This window comes from Cyanistes caeruleus, chromosome 14, assembly GCF_971803275.1.
Source record: "Cyanistes caeruleus chromosome 14, bCyaCae1.hap1.1, whole genome shotgun sequence".
Classification (NCBI taxonomy): Eukaryota; Metazoa; Chordata; class Aves; order Passeriformes; family Paridae; genus Cyanistes; species Cyanistes caeruleus.
In genome coordinates this window covers 15,497,749-15,521,212 of record NC_141714.1, presented here as the reverse complement: position 1 = coordinate 15,521,212, position 23,464 = coordinate 15,497,749, and positions in this window count along the sequence as shown.

Here is a 23,464-nt window from a genome sequence, read left to right as displayed (position 1 = left end):
TGTGAGTATTGATGTCTGACAGCTCAGAAACCTCAGAAACCCAAAACTGTTGGCTCTCATTCAGATAATTCCACATGAGCATCCCCTTAAATGCAGTGCCGTGCTTTCCAGATGGTCTCGTTTCCATCGGTTGTCAAAGGAGGTTGGTAGAATTTGGGAGTTTGCCAGGTGTTTGTTTTAAAATTATTTATGTGGACCTTTTGAAAAGCAATAGTGAGGTTTTGGCTGGTGCTGCAGTGTTTATCAGCACATCCTGTTTAGCTGTTTATATTTCTCCTCAGCAATGGAAACATATTTGCTGGAATTCATCCAATCACAAAATTGTCTTTCACATAAAATCACTGCACTCTGCAGCCTGGCAAGCTGAGAATTTGGGAACAGCAGTCCCCTAACTGACCCCGCTAGCATCTGTGGAAATCAAACATTCGTAGAATCACAGAATCATGGCATGGTTTGGAATTGAAAGGAATTAAAAGCTTCTCTTCTTCCATCCCCTGCCATGGGCAGGGACACCTTCCCCTATCCCAGGTTGTTCCAAGCCCCATCCAGCCTGGCCTTGGACACTTCCAGGGAACCAGGGGCAGCCACAGCTGCTCTGGGCACCCTGTGGCCACCCTCATTATCAGCTCTTGTGCAGATGCTCTTCTCTGCATGAACCTCCATCCAGGACAGGCTTGACCGATCTGAGCAAAAGCCACAATCCTTGTAAAGAAAAAGGAGAGGGAGAAGATGCAGCTGCTGTTGCTGCCTTTCCCCAGGGCCATGAATTGCTCTGGTTTGGGGCAGGTTGTCACATGAGGGGTTTAGGACCAGGTAGGAAATTTAAAAGCGTAACTCCTTGCACCTGCAGAATATCCCGCTGAATTTCTTTATCCTTAAGTGCAGTTGCAGAGGATCTGAGCCCTGGTTATTGGGTGGTTTATCAGTTATCCTGCAGACAAAGGCTCAGGAAGTGGCTTTTTCTGCTGATAAACCAGAACTGCCTGGAGATTTTGCAGACAGTTATGCTGGGTGCGATGGAATTTCCCTACAGAGCTCCTTGCCCCCATTATGAGGGTAAAACTTCGGTTTGTGCAGCAGAAGCTCTTCTCTTGGTTATGGCTTCCCAGAAATATTCATTACCATAATTACCTGGATTAAAGGAGAGCTTGGATCCTGCAAGGCCACCTGGACTTCGGTGCCATCATCATGTGACAGATAGTTGAGCAATACCGTGGTTTTAACTCAAAAAAACAGCTCCAGCTTTGTCTGTTTGCTGTTCAGGAGCTGGGTTTGATGTGCAACAATCCCAAATAGAAAGAAGTTTCCATGCCTTTTCCATGCTTCTGTTTCCTTTCCAAATTCTTTCCCCAAATCCAAAATTAAGTGGCTGCTCTGTGGCTTTTTTGTGGTTTAGTCCATAGAATTGTAACTGGTCTTTTAGAGGTTTTCCACATCTTCAAGGGGAGAAATCAAATAGGGAAAAAAACTCCCATAAAACAAATTACAGCCCTTCAGTAGGAACCAGAGGAAAAGCGGCTGCATTTCTAAATTATTATTGAGATAGGCGTGTAATTCATGAAAATGTATTATTTAGTATCTAGAAAACATTAATATTGTGCATTGTATAATCTTATAAATATAGCCATATTCATAATAGCAATAATTATTAACATTTTTCTAAAGTCACAGAATCCCAGGAAATTTGGATGGGAAGTGACCTCAAAGTCCATTCAGCTCCACCCCCTTGCTGTGGGCAGGAACACGTTCCACCATCCCAAACTGCTCCAAGCCCCATCTAACCTGGCCTTGGACACTTCCAAGGATGGGGCATCCAATAAATAATAATAATATAGGATGGAGCAGCCAATAAATAACATAAAGATTGAGATTTCATGTTAATGTTGTTTGTTTTTTTCCTGTCAAGTCAAGCCTTTGGAGTTTGGAAAAGCAGATATTCAACGAAAGATCACACCGAGAAATTCATCTAAGTGTGGTCAAAAGTTGTACTCTGACAAGGAGAAAATAAATAACTGCATCCTGATTCAGTGATTCTTCCTATGGAGAATTCAAAGGATTATTTAAAGAAGAGTAAAATGTTTATGTGGAGGTTAAATTACATAATCAGATAACAGAAAGAGGAACAGAGAATGACAAACATTTCAAAATTCTTCCCTTTTATTTCTGCTTTTTGGGCCTCAAAGCTGATAATAATTTTTTCTCTCACAACAAAAAGGAGCAGGAGGCACATGGAAAAAGTCAGAACAGGGTGTTCTGTGAGAAATAACTTCTAATTACCTGCATTTTCTGGCCACTGAAATATCATTGCTCATTAGTGCCTCTCTCTCTGCTGTTACAGATCTACAACTGTACCAAGTCGTTAACTCACGTCGTTAACGATTTCCTCTGCCCCCAGCACAGACACACACGTTCCTCCTGTCCAAAAGAGAGGCTGATTCTGTTCCAAAGAAATCGATTTTTAATTCAAAACAGCAGCTTTTCCTAAGAGAGCTGCCCAGTAGCTCTGTCTCAGCCCATCCCTACATCCCATGACAGCCGTTCCAAGTGGGCGCTTGGAATTGGGGATAAATAACCAGGGTTTCTACAAGAACAAAAAAATTCCTCCCTGACAACAGAAAGAGAAAGGACATCTTGGAATGCTGGTGCCCAAACCCTTGGAAGCTGGCCCTGGATTTTGTTCAGAGCAGCTGAGCAGCTTTTCCAATGAGGGATCCAGGGTTCGCCAATGCCGGCCGCAAGGATTTGCCCGTCAGAACCTTTGCTCTTTGTCAGAGTCATTTACTTCCTAAATTTGGGGTTTTAGCAGGAACTAAAAAGGAGCAAATGTGTCTTCCCCTCTAACCAACCAGAGCCTCTGACAACTATTTTCCATGCAGCTGGTGCTAAAAATAAGGATTGGTTTTCTTTGCTGAAACTTCTCCTTCATCCCTTGCAGTGCAGAATCCCTTGACAGACAGATTCCAGCAGCCTTTTTGGAAGGGATAAATGAAAATTTTGAGAGAGAGGGACCTGGGGAGGAGAATGAACTCTTAGTTTTGCCGGTGGTGGTTTTAATTTCTTTGCCCAGTTTAATTTCTTTGCAAAAGTTCTGTTCCCAAGGGGGTCTTTGTGGTGGTGAGTTACCCTGGAGCAGCTGCCACAAGCTGGCACATGAAACTCCTTTTCCTTAGGTGCACAGGGAATTGAGTTTGTGCTCCTCCTGGAGCTTTATGCTAAAGCCATTGCTCCAGTTCTCCCAGGGGAGAATCACCAGCACAATCCGGTGCGATCCAGCTAAATGTGAAGGTTATAATTTGTTAATTTAGAGCTTCCAGCAAAAAAGAGCTACTGCTGGTGGAATATCAGCCTCAGAGAACCAACTCAGCCTGGAACTACCTCCTGGAATTCTGTCACCTCTCACCCACAGGTGACTCACCCCTCTGTAGAGGCAGGACGAGTCTGAGAGTTGTGAACTCGGACACTTCCCAAACCATCCTGGGATTCCATGATCCAAAAGCCAGCACCCCAAATATTGTCTGTGACGCCGGTGCAGCCTCCCCATGAAGGCTGCAAAGACAAGGGTGAGAATTTTCATGAGAACTGGAAGACAAAACCCAATGAACTCCGTGGGGAATTCCCGAGACCGGAAAACCCCCTCCCAACAAATATGATCAACCCCAGTCATGTTCTTCATCACATTTTCTTCATGAGGCTCTGCTTCCCCTTTCACTTCATCTGGAAGCATCACCCAAGACTACAGCAAAGAGAGAACTTGATTGCATTTAAAAATTAGGAGAGTTTTAGATGAGAGTTATTATGAGAGTTTTAGATGAGTTTTGGGAATAAATCCTCCCCTGTGAGGGTGGGGATGCCCTGGCACAAGGTGCCCAGAGCAGCTGTGGCTGCCCCTGGATCCATGGAGGTGTCCAAAGCCAGGGTGGACTCGTTCTTGTCAGGTTATCCATGGAATCACAGGACGGTTTGGGCTGGAGGAAACCTTAAATCTCATCTCATTCCAACCCTTTTCCATGGGCAGGGACACCTTCCAGGTGTCCACCTAGACTAGGTTGTTCAAATCCCTGTCCAACCTGGATTCAGGAGCAATCAGGTGCCATGAAGGAGATGTGTGGGGTGTGTTACAAGCATGAACAAGCTCAGGCCTGGGCCTAAGATATAAATCTGGGTCAGAGAAAAGAAATAATTTCCACACCATCAACAACTGTCAGCAAGAAATCAACAGCAGCAGTTGTGTCTCATGTCTGCTCTGGGTGCTCCTGGCTGGGGAGGGACTCCAAGGAAAATGATTCCTGGGAGAAAAGAGCCTTGTGAGACATTTTATCATTTCAATAAGATCAGAAACACTGGCAGCACGTACAGATCACAACAGCTACAGCCCAGATTTCGCTGCCTGATTGGAATAATGAAAAGCCATGAGATGGTTTTGCTCTTTCGCTGCTTCCCAGGATTCTAAATGAGCAGAACAAAGTCCTGGGAGCTGGTTTGATTTCCCTGCCCAACAGCAGAGGAGCAGTGATGTGTGCAGATGTTGATGGGACAGTTTGATTTTAGCTCTTCCTGAGAAACATCATCTCAGCATCATCTGTTTGGGGGTTTTTGGTTTATATAATCTTTGGTCAGCTCTCAGTCCTGCTCCAAGTGCCTGCATGTGCCTGGATTCTGCTGAAGTCAAACCCCAGCAGTCACAAACTCCAACTTTTTGCCCTCCAGAGCTACAACTGAAGACCTTCAGTTCAGCAAGCTGTCAGCTAAGGAGAGCTGGGAAGGAGCTGTGCCATCCCACAGGGTGGATTTGTCTCCTGGGAGGAGCAGAGCAGGACCCAGCAGCTCCTGGAGCCTTCTTCCCATCTTGGAGAATGCTGTCCTTCGCTCAGATCCCACAAGGATGTAAATCCAGCTGAGTGTTGGAAAGGATGAGTAAGTCTTTACTCTTACAAGAGCTCCTTTGGATAGAGGAGTCAAGATTTCCTTGGCAGCCAAAATTCATTGGCTCTGCTGGATTTTGCCTCTTGTTTTGACAGTTTCTCCAGTAGCTCTGTGTTTAGGTTCACTCTTTGTTTCTATTTGCTCTTTCAAATCTGTCTTTGGCTCCTCAGTTTTCTGTGACACCTGGGGAGGAAAAGCAGCACAATCACATCCAAATTGTGTTTGCAGCATCCCAGTCTCACAGAAAGAATCCTTCAGATTCTGGGATCAAGCAAGTAAGTTAAACCCTATTTGTCCAAAGTTTTCGCTTAATGTTTCACTTTTTAATTTCATTTTCTGTCCATAATGTGGATTGCATCAAACTGAATTCCTTGGATAGTATTTCTGAACAGGGGGTATCACTTGCTATAAGGGATTTACTCTAAATGGATGTTTCTAAATGTGTATTCCCAGATTCAGGAGTTGGGAGAAGGAATATTTTCTGCCTTTGAGTCAGTCTAAATTGATCTCCCTGCTGTACTCAGAGAGGGAAAGCACAACTTCCAGCCCACTCCCCTTGAACCAGTACCACAACTTTTCTGGGGCAAAATCCAAACCTTAACTGGCAAAATCCCATTTTTTTAGGGACATCTCCTGCAGACACCTCCCACAAACAATGAGCAGTTTAGCTGAGATACCTCCTCAAGGCACCAGATCCCAGGAATCCTCCCTCCCTGGAAAAAAACAAATATCCCACAAATCCTTCCAGTGGATTGTCATTGGATTAGAACTCTCAGATCTTGCTGCTTTTAAATGAGAACCTTTGAGAATCCATTTGGGAGATTGAGAAGAGGATTTTGGGATTGGGACAACTCCTCCACCTTTAAGATTTGTTGAGAAAGTGGAGCATAGGGGAGACTCCTCATGCAAAACATCCCAATGAGAAGTGAGAGAGAAAAAACATTCAGAATTGGCTTCTTAAATTGTCTGATTTTAGATTAAAAGCAAAGTTCCTCCTTTCCCTTCCTCCCTGAAATCAGTGGAAAAATCCACAACAGCCCAATGATTCCCTCAAAAATCAGGATATAGATAATCCCAATTAGCACTGGGCTCTGACTGGGAAATTATAATCACCTCTGAATTAGAACTTTTCACTTTCTCATTTCAGGCTGAGTTATTGGGGTTTGGGGTTTTTTTGTTTGGGTCTGGTTCGTTATTTTTGCTTGCTGAGTTTACATAAAACTTTGGGGTTGGGTTTTTTGCTGTCTTCTTTTCATAAGCAGAACCCAGGTGTTTCCTAGATTCGTCAGCAACTCCCAAGTTCCTCTTCCACCTTGATATCAGCCCCATCTCTGCGTTTCCCAGGACATCTCATCACTTTTTGTGTCTGGATAAAAAACCCTTTGTAGCCACCACATAACCAAACACCTCGTCCAGAAGAGCTGCAGCTCATAAATTCATAGTGCAATCATTTTATTCTGAGAACTCTTGTACAGGTGGAGGGGGGGAAAAAAGGAAACTGCTGGTTTGTGGTTGAGACATCAGTGAAACTGTGTAACAGCTTCAAGATGCAAAGATCAGTTCTGCTAATTCCTTTTTCTTCCTTTCTTCCCAGCTTGAAGGAGAGCTGAAGTCTGGAAGAAGCTCTGGGCAGTCGCTGGATCAGGGATTTTGAATTAGCCTCGTTAACATGCATTAATTAGATTTCTGCAGAGCCAGAGACATCAGGCTTGGGGAAAACAATATCCTGCCTTTTGTCAGCAGCCTCACAGATGCTCCAGAGGAAGGGGAGCTGTGCCCTCCCCAGGACCAGCAGCTCCAGGAGGGACATTCCAGAGGGAGCACCAGCTGGGGATGCTCAGACAGCCCCAAAAACAAGAAGTGCTGGAAGATGCTGCCGTGGGAAAGGTGTAGGAAAGGGATGATAATAATAATAATAATAATAATAATAATATTAATAATAATAATAATAATAATAATAATAATAATAATAATAATAATAATAATAATAATAATTAATAATTAATAATTAATAATAATAATAATGTCCTGAGCAGCCCTGGGCTGGCAGGTGGCAGCAGGGACATGGTGTCACCACGGCCCCTGAGCAGTGACAGACACAGGGGCAGGTGCAAGTGAAGCCAGGCAAAGCCTGCAGGCAGGAAATGCCCATTATTTGCTGACAAGTTGGTTTTTCTCTTACCAAAACCACTCTTAAGAATCCCAAGTCTGTTGTTCAGCTTCAGCCTGAGTGTCTGGGAGTGTCCTTGCTGAGGGAAAAGCCACCGAGGGGGACAGCAAAGGATTTCCCCACAGGGGTCACCAAAGACAGCTTGGAGGAGGAAATGCTTTTTTTTTCTAAACAAAATAGTAAACTTGGGCAAAAGGATGCTGAGAGTGGCACAGGGGCCTGCCTGAATTCCCTGGGGCTTCCCATTCCTTCAGGAAATACTCACTTTGGAGTGGCAAGTTGAGAATTCTGTCCCTTTATATAGATTTGGCCATTCCTACCCACTGCTCATCCTGATGTGTTTGACTGGAGCGTGACTGCCTTGACCAGGACCCAAACCCACCCTGGCGTGTTGGATAATCCCATAGGACACAAATCCCACCTGTCCCTGTGCTGCAGCTGCTGCAGAACCTTTTCCCCCAGTGTCCAGCAGCAAGCAAGGGCTGCAGAAATGCCCAGAAAGCTGCAGAAATATCTCCACACCTCCTGCTCTGTGTGTTTCTGCAGCCCGGAGCCTGCTGTGGTTTTGTGCAGCTGTGGCTAAACTGTCATTAGCTCCCAGGTCTGCAGGCCACCGAGCTGTGACAGAAGGGTTTGTGTATTAAACAACAATTCTGATTATTTGAGCACCTCGTGGCCTTTCAGCCCACCTGGAGGGGCTGTGGGGTGAGCTCTGCTTCACAGATAGGACCAAGAAACAGCAAGGGCTAAGATATTTCTGAATTATTCTTCTAATTTCTCATGTAGGGCTTGGTCCCTTTGTCCCCAGCCCTTCGTGGCTCTGTTGGTTTTGGCTTTGGAGCTGCCTGTCCTGATGGGAGCCCTCCCTGAGCACGGGCTCAGCCCCATCCCTGCAGCCCAGGAGTGGAGGCACCATGGGCCAGAACACAGCCCCCAGAACATCCTCATGGATTTTAGGGTCTTTCAACCTTCCTAAAGGCCACAGCAGCCCCAGATCCCTCCTTCTGGAACAGCAGCAGTTTCTCAGTCTGTTCTCTGCTCCAGCTAGAGAGGGAAGCAGGGATGGATCCTGAGAGCTCTCCCTGTTTCTGTGCTTCCATCCCCAAACTTCCCTCCCTGGCCCCATCCCCAGGCACATCCTGGGCTTGGGGGAGCCCAGCTGGGGGGGAAAGGACCAGTTCTGGATCCACAGGAACACATTCCCAGCCTGGAATCAGCAGTCAGAGAGGAAAGAGGCCTCAACTGCACAGACAGGACGTTGGGAAAGGAAGGAGGATTTTTAGGGAGCTGCTGGAAGGAAGGAAGTTCCTGTGGGAGTGACTCAGTGTCTTCTTGTGGAAAAGTCTGGAAGCTGCAGAGCTCCCCAGACCCAAATCTCCCCACAGGGATGTTCAGCTGCTCTTCCACCTAAATATTTGCCATCTCAATGTCCCTGAGCAGCCTCCCCTGGGGCTCCCCACACCTGCTCACTGTTCCATTTAAGCTCAGCCTGGAGTTTGCATCCCTTTCCTTGCCTTGGGCATGCTCAGCTCTGACCCTGCCTCAGTACAGACCTTCTCCATGCAGGTAACTTCCCTCTGGGGTGAGCTCTTGGATGCTCATTTTAATTTAAACATTAAATTATTAACATTAATTAAGCACTTTAATTTGTTGCCAGGCTGGGGTTTGACCCTGGCTCATGGGGGAAGTTTTGGGGTCTTGTTGTAGGTTTGTCTCAAATCCTGGCTCTGTTTCCTTTTGTTCTGGAATTCCTGGCTGGGGTTTTTGAGGGGATGAGCTGCTCCTCCAGGAGGGTTCCAGGGAGGGCTGAGGACGTTCCCTGTGCTGGGGTTATCCTTGGATCCCAGGTTCCTGCTCTTTAGGGATCACCCTCATCTTCCCTGGCAGCCTCCTGCTCAGCCCAAGGCTGTACCCAAATTCCTGAGGGTGCCTCCAGAGCTGCTTCCTCCCAAAAAAAGCTGTTGGAGCAAATAATGGATTTGTAGGAGCCAAGGGCAGGGTTAGAGGGGGAAATTTTAGGATTTGGAGTGAATGCAGGGCTTGGCAAGGTGTTGGTGTTTCCCACGTGTTCCTAGGCAAGTGGGAAATATCTTCAGATTTCAGCTCCTCAATTTCCCTTTCCATGAGCTGCCAAAATCCTGCCACACCTGGCCTGAAAGTCAAAGCAGGGCCCCTTCTCCTTCAATCCAGGGCCTGTCCTGGTTTTATTTTTTCTTTTCAAGCATGAAATCCCCAATAAAGGGCTGGTGTGGCTTTCCCCTCTTCCCTGCCACCCAATTCTTGCTTCCCTGGAGCTCATCCCAAATTCAGACAATTGTATTTCCAGGGTAAATAATTTCTCTGACAATGATTTTTTTTTTTAGCTTCTTGGGCTGACTTGCTGTTTTAAGTTTATTTTTCAGCTCCAAGCTCTAAATAGACTTTCCCTTGCTGAAAATGTGCCTTCAGAGCAGGAAGGAACTTGACTTTGTGAAGATTTATGGCCCTTTTAACCTCATTATGGGACTATTTGTAACAATCAGCTTCAGTTCCACTTGAGATAGTAAAATTTCTGTAAGGCCTTATTTGCCCCAGGCTGGAAGGTATCAGCTACTGAAAAGCAATGAAATGGAGGAATTTATCCACATAAAACATTGCAAATGTGCTGTTAAAAAGCTGGATCCTGTCTTGAGTTTTTAATGCAGGAGGCTAAGGATGTGGAGTTGGGAATAAAATGGAGGTGGAGAAGAAATAAAAGAAATTGTTAATTGTTAAAAATACCAAAACCAACAAAATAATCACCAAAAAAACCCTACTTGAAGTAGTTTTAAATGAAATTTTAATGTTTTCTAGCTGAAATGAAAACCAGATGAAAAGGTGTGGGGAAAGAGAAGTTGTTATTGAGAAGATTGGAGGGGAGGAAAAGATGTTTGATTGAAACAAAGAACCTGATGAATTTTTGGTACAAAGCACTTTCACCACTTTTGATCTGACACTTTTCCATCCAACCTGAATTTATTTTAGCAGTAAATACAAACCTGGGGGTGTTTAAGGAAAGATTTCCCTCAGCAAGTGCTTCATTTTTCCCTTTCTCTTTCTTCTCTGCAGCTGCTGGTTTATCTTTTTAATTAAAAATAGATTCAGAGGGATGCTGATAATGGGATCCATTCTAACCCAGGAGTGTCCATGGCACAATTCATTTCTCAGAATTTATCTGGGACATCCAATGTCATTATCAATGCTTTCAATTTAGAATTAAACAACTTTCCAAATGCTGTGCAAGTGGTGAGGGGTTCTGTTCTGTAAACCTCAAGGGAGAAATGGCTTTGCTTGGGCTGACACTTTAACAGGTGTTTTTGGTGTCTTGGTTTGGGGGGTTTTTTGTACTTTTAACCACTTCAGTCTGCTTTGAATGACAGAGTTTCCATGGGAAATGGGATGATTTTTTGGGCTCTGTCTGCTGGGGATGTTCCTGATTTACTGTGGAATGATGAAGATGGCAAAAGTTCAGCCTTCTCATGCCCATAAACTGTTCATAATTGTTTGAAAAATCTGTTATAATGACCAAGGGAGCTTGGGTTCCCTTTGAGGGCAAGGACAGTCTGGATACATGAATGAGGAGAATCACTAAAAACAGCACCTGTAGGGTGTTTTTAGGTGATTTTTAGGGTCTCACACTAATTCCCAGAATTTCTGCCTCTGGGATCGTGGCTCTGCTGTCTCAGTGCCAAGGGGTGACCCTCAACTGCAGTTTTGAAGCAATTTGAATATCTGTGAGAAACTTCTCGTGGCAAGGAGGGAAATCAGTGGATGGAAGGTGGAAAATGGGCCCAGCTGGGGCTGGTTCCACACCTGAGCCTCATCCTCAGGTCAGAACCAGGATGGGGACAGCAGGAGAAGAGGAGTTTGTGTGATGAGTGGTTTAATAATTGGATTTAGGGTAGCTCTGGGTGGTTTTGTGTACTCTGACCATCTCCTCGTGGAGTCTCTCAGTGCCATTTGAGGGCAGGGTTTGCTCCACACCTCGAGGAAGTAGAGCAGTGTTGCTGGGGGGAAATTTCCTTTCTGTAGGGATATTTTAGAGCTTATTTGGACAGTCTGAGCTGCTTGGAGCAATAAATCACAGCAAACAGGGGTGCCTGGAGGAGCTGCACAGCAGAGCTGCTCTCACCCCCGCTTTGAGCTGCCTAAAAGTTCCTGTTCTTGCCTGGAGTGTTTTCCTCTGGGTGTGGGATGGCAGCAGATAATTGTGGGAATAATGGAAAACAAACTCCCAAAAACAAACTTTGGTGGGCTGAAAGTGTTGGTCTGTGTGTCCAGCCTGGAGAGGAGAAGCTCCAGGGAGGCCTCAGAGCCCCTTCCAGTGCCTAAAAGAGCTCCAAGAGAGCTGGAGAGGGCCTTGGGACCAAGGATGGAGGGACAGGACAAGGAGGAATGGCTCTAAACCGAGGAAGGGAAGGCTTAGGCGGGATACAGGGAAGGAGTTCTGCCCTGTGAGGGTGGGGAGGCCCTGGCACAGGTTGCCCAGAGAAGCTGTGGCTGCCCCACGATCCCTGGAAGTGTCCAAGGCCAAGTTGGATGGGGCTTGGAGCAGCCTGGGACAGTGGAAGGTGTCCCTGCCCATGGCAGGGGTGGCACTGGAGGAGCTCTGAGGTCCCTTCAACCCAAACCATTCCAGGATTCTGTTTCTGATCCATTCCTGTGCAGTAGCTTGGAAGAGATAAAGGAAGGATTTATTCCCCTGTGCCTAAATCTCTCCTTTCCCTTAGAAAAACGCAATCCATCCCTGATTTCCCCCCTTTAATTAATTTCTGCCCTTATCCCTGACACTGCTGAGTTTCCTCCTGGGGCTGTGCCTGTTGGAATCCCGGTGGGATTTGTGCAGGATGAGCAGATAAAACAGATCTGGGCTCAGCCTGCAGCTCAGGGCACTGCAGTGGCAAAAGCCATTCCTGGCATGGGAATAACAAACCTTTCATCAAAGGAATCTGTCAGTGCTGGAATAAAGAAGATGTCCCAGGGGGGAACAGGACCCTCAAAGCAGCTGGAAGGGGAGAAATGTGAATAAATGGCAGAGGATTTGCAGCATCTCAGGCTGCCTTGGATAAGCAGCTTTTGGATGAGCTGTTTTGAAGAGCCCTCATGATTTTATTTTATTTTTTCCTTGTCTTCCCTCTATTTACAGGGCTCATGTGGATGCTTTTCCTGCAAAATACCCTCATTCTGTTTTAATTTTTAATTTTTTTTCTGTCTGGGGATGAATTTACGGAAGGCAGCTCTTTCTGCTGTGTTTTCCTGGTTCCTGAGAGTCCAAGGAGGTTTTTTTGTGTTCCACGGCTGCCCTCTGGTGCTCTCTAAACCCTGAGCAGGTCCCTGGGTGTCACTCAGCAGATTTTCATAGCCTGCAGCTACTGGGGGCTTGTTTCATGTTGCTTCTCTTAAGCCATTACTGCATTTGAAAGTATAATTTAGGGCTTTAATGAACAACCCTTAATAAAGGCACCATTTTGTTATAATGGATTTTTTTTTCCCCCTAAAATATGGTTTCTATTCAACTACATTTGTGTTCTTCACTAAATGCTTCACTGTTTCTGCACCCCTTTTTTTCTGATTAAACATTTCTTGTTGTCTTTTTTTATATATCTAACACTTCTGTGATGCAATGAACTTCACACAGGAAAAAACCCCACAAGAAGTGGCCCTTTTCTTTAATTGGGCAGCAATTAAAACTCTGTTCCCTTGAGTGGGATGATCCTTTTGGTCCAGAAAGCCAAACAATCAAATTAAGAAATTTGGGAGCACCTTGGATTTGCCCTTTCAAGGTGATTGAAATGAGAGGCAAAAAGACTGTGAAACTCAAGGCTTAAAAATGAGATTTTTGTCCTTGAATGCACATATTTACCTAATTGTGAATAAATAATGTTTTCTAGGAAAAGAGTGGGAAAAGAAACTCTGTAAGGAGCATATTCCTGCTTTTCTAAACCTCAGGGAAGAACTGATGGTGTGGATGGAATGATTTATCACTGGAAGAAGCTCTCCTTGTGCTCAGAACCCACATCATGACACGGGTTAAATTGAGGAGCATCCTTTAGCACCTTCAGGGGTCAGACTTTTACAAAAAACGCCTTAAAAAAGCAAATATCAGGACAGGTTTTGAGAACTGTCCTTTGGGAATAGGAGAAGAGATTTGTGCCTGTCTTGGGGAGAGTCCTGAAAACCCCAAGATGTTGGAATCCAGCTCTCAGCTCAGCACTTTGCACCCTGAAAAGGTTAATTAATGAGGCCCAAGTCCTAATGACAGTCAGAGCAGAGCTGCCAGTCCCTCTCAGCCTGTGGAGTTTATTGACACAGAATTCCTGCAGCAGGAGGAGCAGGACAGGGGACAAGGCACTTGTGCCTGCTGGGAATTGAGGCAAACAAAACCCCAGTACTCCCACAGAGCCCTGGCCACCTTCCAGGCCCCTGGGTGGGAAAAAATATCGATTGAAACTCGCCAAAACCTCCTTTCTGGCATTGCTAAAAGGGGTCTCAGCCCTGGTTTCTAAGGTTTAATGTTAATTTCTTGTTTCACTCTATAATCTGTGAGTTAAATATGCTGCTCTTTAGAGATTAGGAGCTTGGTTTGCAGCAAAACACAGAACATATCCCTGAAAAATCCCCATTTTCCAAGTGTAGGGTGGTGCACCCCTCCCCTACAGCACACACAGGAGAGAGGGGGGAAATCAGAATCTCCAAGCAGTGGAATTATGACTTGTCACCTCCTGAAGTTCTGCTGAGCAGGAAGTGGGAGAAAATCCTTGGAGAGGGGGACTGGCAGGATCTGGGGTTAGGGAGCAGCCCCTTCTCCCTGGAAACACCGCCCTGGATGCGGCTGAGTCTCGGAGAGCTGCAGGGAGATGAGGTTTGGGTGGGAGCAGGGTGCTCATCCTCGGCTCTCAGAGCTCTCCTGATGGATCCTGGAGAGATCTGGATGCTGATGGACCCTGGAGATCTGGATGCTGATGGATCCTGGAGGTCTGGATGCTGATGGATCCTGGAGGTCTGGATGCTGATGGATCCTGGAGATTTGGATGCTGATGGATCCTGGAGATCTGGATGCTGATGGATCCTGGAGGTCTGGATGCTGATGGATCCTGGAGGTCTGGATGCTGATGGATCCTGAGGAGTTTGGAGCTGTGGGGCTGCACAGGAACCAGGCCCAGAAAGTCTCCAGGAAAAAGATCACGCAGAAAATGGGATCTGGGGATGCTGCTGAGCAAAGGAGCTGCCTCAAGGGCCTTGAGCAACTTCAGAGCAACTCAGAGTAAATCAGCAGTTGCCTTCCCCAGCATTCTGCTCTGTGGAGTCTGGGCTCTCAGATCAATGAGGAGGGGTGTTGTAAACCTGTAGTAGTGGCAGCTCAGTAGAGTTGTGCTCAGCAGAGCCGTGCCAGGCCCTCACTGCCTCGTGCCTGGTGATTATTTAGGAATTGTGTCTGTGGCAGGCAGTGGTGGGAGGTGTTTGCCTGCCCCTTTAGCCCAATATCCCCCCAAAAGCAGCTGCACTTTGCTGAGTTTTTGGCACAGGCGCTGCCGTATTTTTAATTCCTGCCTCGTTACCCCAGCACAGTCATTTCTGCAGCAGGGAACAGGATGGGCTGTGGGGTGTGGGTGCTTTTTGGGCTGAGAAATGCATGTGTAGGAGGTGATATCATCAGTGCTTCTGGACCTCAGAGCCTCTGCCCTTTGCTTGGTGCCTGGGACAGGCAGTTTCAGCGTGTGATAGATGGGCTGACTATGGCAAAGTGATTCATGCTGGTTTAACTTATTTTGCATTCTATGCTTTGTTTAGGGTTTTTCTTCCCTATCTGTCCTACATCACCTTCCTCTTCTGCCCTCTTATATTTGTCCTTTAGCTCTGTTCTTCTCTCTAGCTCTTAGAGGTTTCCTTTTGTTTTATCTCTTTATTTTTACCCCTTCATGTCTTTCCCTCAGTTGTCTGCATATCCTCTTTTCATCTCTATCCGTTATTCCTTGCATCCTCCATTCCCTTGGGATCACAGAAGGAATTTGAAATGTCTCCTCTGTTTTTTAATTAGGTAGAGCCTTCAGCCCATCTCAGCTGATCCCACCTCTGATTTTCCCACAGGGTATCACATTTAACTGGTAGCACCATGCTCGGGATAGGTTGAGGAGAAGCTTGGGGAGCAGCAGGTGCCAGGCAATATCCAGGTGGATTTTCAGGGGCAGGTGGGTGCAGAAAAGGCAGAACCAGGGCTGCCCATACCTTTAAAAGGTTCCTGATGATGGTGTTCCATCCCAGGAAGTGCTGGAATGACTCTCCAGCCCTGCTGAAGCATCATCTGCCCAAAGATCCCTGATCACATCCCACTCCTGCCCTTGGATCCCAGGTGAGGAGCCAGAGCCCCTTGCTGAGCATGCAAAACCCCCTTTTGGGGGTGCCACGTTTGTTCACAGGAGCTGGAAGAAAAGATGGTTCTTGTTCCAGAGTCTTATCTGAGATGGGATAATTTGCATTTCTGTTTCTTGTGGTGTCTCCTGAGCCATCCAGTGACATCAGAGAGCTGGTGGAGGGACACCAGAGTATGTTGAGCCATCCCTGAGCCCTGTACCAGCTATTTTAATCTCAGTTCTCACTTGAAATGTGCACCAGAGCATCAAAGCCTGAGGAGAAACACTGAGAATTCCTAGAAATCAAATTTTCGCTCTTTTGAAATAATTTCAGAGCTTTTGTCTTGATCTCCAACACCAAATCCAACGTGGCAGCGCTGTTTTGGTGTCTCAAGGCCAGGCAGGCTGAAGATTGTGGTTGGATCAGTAGCCACCCAAAGTGGCCCAAGGCACAGCTGGATGTTCACAGCCTCCTTCCCACTGCTGGCCTTGACTCCAGCTGCGTTTTTGGAGGGGGAGAACAACATTGTCACCACTGTGTCCATGCAAACCCCTGTGCAGGGGTGGTTTGGTGCTCCAGGTGTCCAAAATGCAGGAACCTGCAGGCTCAGGATTTCTGGTTTGGTTGTACAGCTCCCTGTCTGGGGGGTTGTTGATGTTTAAAGGAAAAATTGTCAGCGTCATTCCCGTGGTTTGGGAGAAACTCAGAATGTGGGGAAGGGCTGGGGCCTGTGACAGCTCAGGGCCACTCAGCAGAGCTCCCCAAGGCTGCTCCATCCCTCTGGATTTGGGAATGGCTTCAGGAGGGTCTGCACAGCCTCTGAAGGCTGTCCTGGTGTCACATCTGTCCTGTGGCACAGCCCTGAGCTGAGGCCACTGCTGGGCTGAGGTCAAAACCAAACGAATCTGGGCAGCCCTGTGGGCTGGTTTCCTTCTTTTCTGTGCATTTCTAAACAATCAGTACAAATTCCAGTCCTCCAATTAGCAGAGAAAATCTAGGTTATTTAAAGGGAAATCAGGTTTTTGTCAGCAACCTGCCCTGGCCTTTCCTCTGTCAGTCAGTGTGACTACAAAAAAAATAACTGCTTTAACATCAGGGGCTACAGCAGTGGAGATTAATTAAAGTATTTCTGCAGGATTCCCTTGAAAATAAATCCTCTTTTGCTCTCTTGCCCTGCATCTTCACCAGAAGGATTCCCATTTCCATTTCTCTTCTTGCATTAGGAAGCACAAGTGTTAAGTGATGTGTGGATATTCAGGCAGTGGGAGCAGACCAGGAATTTGCAACTCCTAAAAGGAAGGATTTTCACATTGGATTTTCACCTTAGAAGGGTTTTTACTTTTAGCCCAAGCTTAAAAAGAAGTTGTTCTTGGGTGTTTGGCAGCAGCTTTGCTGCAGAAGTCAGTAATCAGGTATTTAAATAATGCCCTTTCCCCTTTGACAGTTTTTTTCCTGCTTAAAAAGAGTTGCTATGGGAATTCCAACTTGCCCTAGGATTAGAGTTTGACTATGAATCAAGAAACAAAGGGAACTGGATGAAAAGTCTTTTTTATCTGAATACACATCTTCAGCAGTGATCACTTGTAATCAAAATTCCTCCCCTGATTTCCTGCTGGAGACACCAGGCTGGCTGCAGGACAAGCAGAGCTCACAAAAGTGATTTTTGGTCGCTATGGAGCTGGGAATAAACAGCCTTTATCTTAGGATGGTCTCCAAAACAGCACTGGGGTTTGCTGGCCAACACACAGTTCAACCCCTGAATTATTTGCATCCCTTTGTGATTCAATTTATTCTGGGTTTCCTCAGTTAAAATGTTGATTTTCATGTGAGGATGGAGCTTCCTTCCTTTTTCAGGGTCAGAAATCTGCACTCACCACCAGCTTTTTCTTGTTGTTTTTTTTTTTTTTTCCTGAGGAATTAAGTGGCAGCCACTTGATTTTAGCCAATGTGGAATGTCAGGATGCTGAGCTCCAGTGTTACAAAAATACCTGGGCAGGTGGAGGTTTGGGAAGAATGAAATTATGGAAAAAACAGTGAAATAGCTGAGGTGGGAGCATTCTTCCCCCCGGTGTGAGACTGGAGTTGGGCTCTGCTGTTCCATGCAGAGCAAGATGTGACCTTGAGCTGCCCAATCTTCCTGGATGTGATAAACCCCCCTTAGGTCTGGCTTAAGAGAGTGTTACAAAGCTGAGCCACAGCTTTCACCAGCTCCAGGAGGTGCCTGCAGGCTTCCCCCAGAGCACAAAAATGAGCTGAATTCTTCCTGGGATTGCATCCTTCAAACTGGGACAGGCCCAGCTCATGCAGTGTGTGTCACTGATGCAGACAGACACCAGGCCCTGGCTCTGGGCTTTATCCAGAGCTTATTGCAAAAAATGAAAAAAAAAAGGGGAGGCAGGGTGGGGGAAGGAGGAAAAATATGCTTGATATGTTTTCCTAAGAGAGGGCTGTGGAATAGGATCCTTCACTTCAAACCCTGCAAGGAGAGGAAGTAAATTTGATCTCTGCTCCTTGCCTAGAGCCCTTAGGTTGCTTTCTGGAGCAGTCAAGTGAGACAAAGCCAGGAAAAATAGATCCTGTTGAAGCCATTGGTCTCCCCCTGCTCCAGCAGCAAGTGCCTGTTCAGCCTCAGCAGAGGAAATCTTCCTGCTGGAGCTGTGAAACTGAGCTGCTTTTATGGGGAAGTGCTTTAAATCTCCCATTTTGCCCCCGAAATACTGAGCAGAAGAGCAGAGGGGGAAAGAGCAGCCCAGGAGAGGTGTGAAAATCCTGCTGCTGGAAAAGTCCCTGTTTGCTCCAAGGCTGGTGGTGCTGACTGGGATTTCCTGTTTGGAGCAGGGAGAGCTCTGGGGGTGATCTCTGTGAGCAGATAAAGGTCACCTGTAAGGGTGAGACAGTGCTCAAAGAGCTCTGCAGGAATCAGGGAGAGTGCACAGGCTGCTGCTCCCGTGGTGGGAAGCATTAGGCACATCCACATGGAGCAGAGGATGTGTTCCCCTTATAGGATGAGATTATTGGGGACTTAAAGCCCATCCCATCCCATGGGCAGGGACTCCTTCCACAGCCCAGGCTGCTCCAAGGCCTGTCCAACCTGGCTCCTGTAAAGCATCCAGGGAGCACCTTTGGCTGGGATTGGGGTTTTAACAGCTCCTGTCAGACTGGAAACTCTTGGATTCTCCTTAAATACAGACAGAGATGTAAAGATTGCACAGAGCTGCTTCTGAGAGCTCCCAGGTGTGAGATGAGATCCTGAACTCGAGGGTAATCCCAGCTCTTGTCCACTCCACACACCCCAGGTTTCTCTGCCTAGTCAGGATTTTTTCCACCTCTCCATAATTTAGATCCACTCCTAGCATTCCCCCTGTACCAAGATGTCCTTTTTGAGCCGTGGTACTTCAGTGTGTCCCTTGCTGTGAATATTCCCATAGCTGGCTGTCCTGCAGCACGTTTCTCAGGGGCCAGGCTCCATGGAATCCCTGCCAGCTCTAATCTGCAGCTCAAGTGGCTTGCCACCCAATTCCCGCAGAGCCCCTTGGCATCCTACACCTCCATACACATCCCAGATACTCATATTTATCTTTCCCTGATTAGGGCTCCTCTGTTGGGGAGTTTCTGCAGATGTTTCTTTATTTAAACCGTGCTGGAGGAAGGGAAGGAAGGAGAGAGAGACCCCTGAGGAGGAAGGAGATGTTTCACAGCATCCTTTACTCTGCAGCAGCTCCAGTGCCAGGAAAAATTGTCCATTGCTCATAATTCTTTGTGTCTCATTTGTTCTTCCCCCAAAAAAAACCCCAAACAGGAATTCCCTGCTTCCTTCCTTCCTAATTAAATCTCCCTGCCTATAACCAAGGAGGTCTATCCATGTGGTCAAATGATGGTTGGATGGGCTCAGCAGGAAATTTGGTAGGAAAATACAGCTTCAGCAGCTTAGCAGGGTTTATTTTTAGGGCCCGTGAGCTCGCTGAACTCCGGGATGCAAAGTGCCAGACTCCCATTGTTGTCAGATGGCTCCTGTCCCACCGGGCTGGGTCAAACCTGTGACTCACAGGAGAGGGGGAATGGCTTTGGCAACGGGCTGGGGTTTTTTCCCTCCTCCAGCTTCAGATGTTGGTGATAAAACCTCCAGTTTAAGACAATAGAACTGTTTGCAGAACAAGTTCCCAGCTTTTTTTGATAAAAAAAAGTCCTGTTTGTAATCAAAAACCCCGCTGCAGTGTTTGAAAAGCACCTGAGGTTTTGGGGGCTCCTGCAGATGTTGGGGCTGCTCGACTTGAGTCTGGCCAGGTGTGAGCCAAGCCCCGAATGGAAACAACAGGGCTGTGTGAGCTCAGCCCTGCTCCCTGGCCAGAAATCCCTGGATTTATTAAAGCTGGAGCTGTGCTGAGGCAGGATCAGGTTCAGGTGTGAGCTGCCGGGCACCTGGCCAGCTTGGCAAGGGGAGGTGACCCCTGTGGAAGATTCAGGTTCGTGAGTTATTTGGGGAAATTTATGATCTAATTCTGACACACAGCCTCCCTCTTCTCTCTCAGCCTCCTTCCTTCCAAATCATGGAATTGTTTAGGTTGGAAAAGACATCTGAGATCGAGTCCAACCCTTAACCCAGCACTGCCAAGAGCACGAGCATAAACCGTGGCCCCAAATCCTCACTCTCCTTTGTAGCACAAGCTACTCCTTCTAGAATTCCATGAATTAGTTCCCAGAGATGCACATGGAGTTATCTTGGACTCCTTCCTGCCTCCCTTTCTGCCCTTTTGGCTCTTCCAGCACTGTGTGCAGTGGGAGTTTGGAGTGCAGCAAGGATGTGCTCCCAGGCCATCATCCACAGGGAGGGGAAAACCATGGAGCGTTTCTGGTGAAGTTTTGGTAACAGACAAATTCATGTGTGATTTAAAATCCCTGAACACCCAAAATGCTCTGCAGTTTTATCATCAGTCCCAGTCTGGCTCAAGGCTGTGGCAAGTCAAGGACTTCTCAGGAATTCAGGCACTTATCCCCACTGCTGGACAGGGGTTATCCTGATCATTTTTTCCCACTTTGCCTCATGACTGATCCCCACAGTCTGCCCTGTTTTGTCTAACAGGAATCTGGAGATAACTGTCCCTCCTCAGCTGCTGGCTCCCAATAACTAAAGGATGTTTTTAGCAGTATTTTCCATTTCTTCCCCAAGGGCAGGCTGCTCTATTGGCAGAAAGAACTCTGCAGTTGTGAGAGCTGGAGTGCAAACCCAAACAGGTTCAGCTAATGAAAAAGAAATGGGAGTAAGAGGTCAAATTATGTGGGAATCACCCTTCAATTCTGATTTAAACTGTGAGTCTCTAAGGATGAGGTGGCTTTCAGGGCTGGTGGTGTCAGCTCAATGTTCAGGAGCTGTTTCTAAAACTTCAAGTGGAAATAAAAGTCCACCTTCACCACGGCCCTGCTGTTTGTCCTGGAGAGGAGCTCTGTGAGGCTGCAAAGTTGGCTCAGAAGTTCCCCTTGTCCTCCCTCCCTGGGCACCTTCTGTGGCATCACAGGGCTGGGTGGGGTAAGGGTGTTCCCAGGAACCTGGCTAAAAGATCCAGGAAAAAAATAAACCTCATTCTGGGGGAGGTGGTGGAAATCAGAGTTCTATTTCATTTTAATTTATTTTGTCCAGATCTGGGGGATAATGTGCTCTCCAAGCAGGTGTAATACAGCTCAAGGCAATGGGGGAGCCACAGGGGGATGTGGGGAGGAGAAAAGGCAGCAGCCTCCCCAAATCTTCCCCCCCTCAAAAGAGAGAGGAACAAATGTCCTGTGAGCCCTGGATTTAGAAAGTATCAATGAAGGAGCTGTGTTTAAAGGGGGAATTGTAGGATAAACATTTGGGAGGGAGTGGCTGTGGCAGGACAGTGTTTTACAGGTATCTCCCCATCCTCAGTCCTACCTGTGATCCCCCACTGCTCTGCCAGTTTGGAATGGTGAGGTAATAGAAGGGAAATGATGGGAATCAAAACTGCCAAAAAGACATTTTTGTGCCTAAACTATGACAAATTTCCCCAATATTCTCCTTTCCCTTGGTTTGGGATGGTTCCATCATCCATGTCATCTCTCACAAGAGGGAACGGGGCTGGAAAAAGCCAAATTATTCTCCTGAGGAACCCTGAGGGAAGAAGCTTTTCAAATTAAATCATTTGCAATGCAAAATCTGGAGGTGAGTGCTGGAATTTCAGTGGGATCCTTTGGGGCCCTGTCTGTGGCCTCCAGCTGTCCCTGTGCCAGGGGGAAAACAGCAGCCCTAAGACAGAAAGAGAAAATTCCTCCTCCAGGTATTCCAGGATGTGATTGTTGGACTTCAGACTGAAAATTATCCTTTAATAAATCTGAACCTTTCTCCTGCCCAAACCTGAAAATTAAGCAAGGTCTCAAATCCCTTCCTGGGCCTGTCAGGTAGTTCCTGGCTTGGTTTAATCTTGGTTTTAAGAGGACTTTTTGCCCATGTGCTGGAAATTTGGGTTCTGATGCTCTGTGGTTGTGTGAGCAAATCTCAGCTCTGGTGTCACCTCGAGCTCTGAGTGATGCTGATCGTGTTAGAAATAACAAAATATTCCCTGGAGCTGCTTAATCAACACCTGGCCTTGCTGGATTGTGGCCTGGGTTTATACCAGGCCTTGTTTTGGGGGGTTTTCTTTAGTCCAGGTTTTCAGTGTGTAATGGGCAGAGCAGACAGAATTTAGAATGTTGATAAAGCCACGATGCCACTATTCCAACAGGTTAATTCTTTTTCTTTGTGTGACCTATGTAAAATTTGTAAATTATTTCTCAAGACTCTGTGCAGCAGGAGATCTGAGACGCCTCTTCCACAGCGCTTTCCTCAGCTCCCTAATGCAGCTCATGTTGATTTAGGACATAAAATAACACCTCCCCTGGGGATCTGCTGCTAATTCAGGGTCGTCCACGAGGTTCTCAGACTCCCTGAGTAAGATTTCAAACCTCCCTGGTGCTGAGAGGGCTTTTATTCCATGGCACTTCCAGGGATAACACACAGGGCCAGCTCTGGAAGCAGCACAGCCATTCCAGTGGTCAAAAGATATTTTTAAGGTTAATTTTATTCTGCTAGCAATGTGTCATACTGTGAAGGAAAAGATGGGAACTTGGGGAAATATAAATTAAAATAGGTTCAGTGCAACTGATTTGTTTTTTTTTCTGTTGTGGTCTTAGAAGTGATCTAGGGAATGAGTTCTGAGAAAGTATTCCATGAGTGCAGAGGTGATTTGGGTTAATGATGGAAGAAATGGGAGGATTTGTACAAACCAAGAAAAAGGAATGACTGGTTTCCATGCTGAGGGTTTCCAGGAAAATCTCTGTGTGTGCTGGATGTACTCAGGATTTGAGAGGGCTACAGAGAAAGTGAAATTTAAATATTATTCCAGCTAACATTGTGTATTTATGTAAGTCAGGGTAAATGAGCACACTCACACGTTCTGTTTTTCCGGAAAAAACTTTCCTTTTTCATTATCCACACGCATCCACAGAGATACAGAAAAGAGCAAACAGTGCAAAACATGGGAGTTGGTCACTTCTATACAATATTTACATTGCTCAAATCCCTCAGGCAGGGAAAAGCCAGCCCAGGGTTTTCTTAGGAACTGGACAGTTTTCTTGGAAAACATATGCCAAGTGATCCCAAAAAGAAACCACCCCACTCCTTGCTTGTCCCAGTGGTTCAGGGGTGTGAATGTCCTGGTGTTTTGCATGGAAATTAAAGTTAAGAATTAAAGTCAGGAACAGCCAGCAGTGTTAAATGTTAGTTTTGAGTGAAGTGATGTTTTCCAGAGGAGAAAAAACAGGAATAGCTCCATGTTTTGCTGTGAAATGCGCACATTTTGCAGGGCTCAAAATCACTGTCTTAAATCATGGAATGGTTTGGGTTGGAATTGGCCTTAAAGACCATGGGCAGGGACACCTCCCACTATCCCAGGTTGCTCCAAGCCCTGTCCAGTCTGGCCTTGGACACTTCCAGGGATTTCACATCACCTTAAG